Source organism: Peromyscus leucopus, chromosome X, assembly GCF_004664715.2.
Source record: "Peromyscus leucopus breed LL Stock chromosome X, UCI_PerLeu_2.1, whole genome shotgun sequence".
Taxonomy (NCBI): Eukaryota; Metazoa; Chordata; class Mammalia; order Rodentia; family Cricetidae; genus Peromyscus; species Peromyscus leucopus.
Genome location: NC_051083.1, coordinates 70635576 through 70637772, shown reverse-complemented (window position 1 = coordinate 70637772; position 2197 = coordinate 70635576). Strand labels below are relative to the sequence as shown.

Sequence of the window (2197 nt, the reverse complement as noted above, 5' to 3'; positions counted from 1 at the left end):
CACCACCCTGCTGCTGCTCTCAACTTATATCAGAGAAATATCTTCTTCTTTTTTTGGAGTGGGTAGAGGTTTATGCAGAGATTCATAATAAAAATGCTGAGAATATATGACTGTGAGTTTTCAGCCAAAGCAGGGTCAATATCCTCCCAACCAAAGCTCAGAGAATCTCTCAGAATAGGGGGCAGAATATAAAAATTGGAGAATAGGGAGGACAGTTGTGAAATGTATTCTCAATATGACATGACCATTGTATATATGACCTCACAGCAGCTGTTGTTGCCTGCCAGAGACCTGAACAAGATTAATCCAGTTAAAATTCCAGCATGGACTGAGGAGGAGTTTCCAAGGCCCCAGCCCTAGCTGAGGAGTTAGTGGCATATATTGAAAGTTAAGGTTGTAATTATTCTTGGGGCTGTGACTGCTGAAAGGTTGCCCATGCCCTACTGGATAGTCCTACACCCATATGCATATGAGCAGTACTAATTGGACTCAGTGGGCTATTAAAAAGATGAGAGCATGAAGTTGGGAGGAAGACATTTTGGAAGAATCATCACAGACCTGGAAAGAGCTACTGGTGGTGGATATAATCAAACCACATTGTATATATGTTTGAAATTTTCTTTCATAATTTTTTTGGTGACTCTGGTAGATAATATATACATTTTTAAAATAATAAATACTATTTAAAAAACATTTTTGATCCTAATGATCAATTATTTCATATAAATATATTACTTTTACAAAGTATTTATAGAACTAGATCAGAGATGTTTTAAGGATAATATATCTGCATTTTTTGGTAATCTCTAATCCAGTTTTACTTCTATGATCTATTTGTCATTATTCTTTGTCAATGGAGAGGAACTAAATTATGCAAGGAATTTCAAAAAAGAAACAATGACAACAACAAAATGTGCTATTTAAGTGTTTTTATGAAAAAAAAATTCTCAAAATATCTTCCCAGTGGGTCTCGGCACTGGGGTTCATGCCTGAAATCTCAGAAGTCGGGAGACTGAGGCATGAAGATGGGTTATTTGATGTGAGCATGCATAGCTATCTTATGAGAGCAAGGCCAGTATGAGATCTGTAGTGAGATTATGTCTCACAATGTTTCCCTCACTGGTTGGTTGAACTGATTTTGTCAACTAAATCCATCATTTTGTTCTTCTGTGTTTGCCAATCCTGAATCAATAAGGAAATGTTTTAGTCAAATACAACTGAAACTGGTCTTACACATTTCCCCATATAACTCTTTCCCATATCACCTCCCTCCTGTTCCCTATCTTTCACCAACCCCCTTCCCCATCCTTTCCCTCCACCCCCCACCACCTCCTCTATATGCCATTGTCTCTCCCCTTTCTACTTTTGCCTGTTTGAAAGATGTGCAATATGTGTTGGAAAGAATGAGGAAAATTTCACCCCATAGAAAATAAGCAAAAGACAACCAAGTAACTAAATCACCAGCATTGCTTTTATTACTGTGGCCACGGGATTACACGTTGAAATCACATAGCAAATTTTTCAGTCCACTCTCTAGCCAGTCTATCATATTTTTCCTTGTCCTTGCGGTATACTTTTGTAATCTCAGGAACCAATGGATCATCCAGGTTCAGATCACACAAGAGGGAGCAGATAGACAGGAGAACTTTAGAAATTGTCAGTACTGGTGACCACTCAGATCACAGGATGTCACGACATATGCTTCCCTTCTTGTTGATATTTGGATGGTAAATTTGTGTGGTGATCTTGGGTGGTTTGAATGGGTAATCTGATGGGAAATGGATGGCCAGGGAAAAGACCCCTCACTGGTATGGGCTGTCTTCAGGCCCCATTATGGTTGCTTGCCAATGAAACAGATTTTCCTCCACAGGGCCTGCAATCACTGAGCTGGAGGATCGCAAAACATGTCCAAGAGCTCCTTTTGGATACGCTTGAGAGCCATGGTCCCCCAGTCCTTTGTACTGGGTCTGGCAAGTTGTAGATGGCTTTGATGATACTAGGGCTTATACAGCTAAGAGAACCCAGGGTGGCACATGCTCTCCAGATCCTTTTCGTGATCATGTCTGTGGAATATACATTTCTATATACAACAGTATTTCATCTTCAGTGTGGCTCACTTCAGTTAAAATAGAATCATTTGCCACCTGGCTCCAATTATATATTTTTAAGTCAAAATATTGTTAAATTGTCTATCTCT

General features: G+C 39.2%; 1 pseudogene; it reads right to left on the bottom strand.

Moving 5' to 3' along the window:
• Positions 1 to 1505: 1505 nt before the first annotated feature.
• LOC114696797 lies at positions 1506 to 1942 on the bottom strand (annotated as a pseudogene).
• Positions 1943 to 2197: the final 255 nt, after the last annotated feature.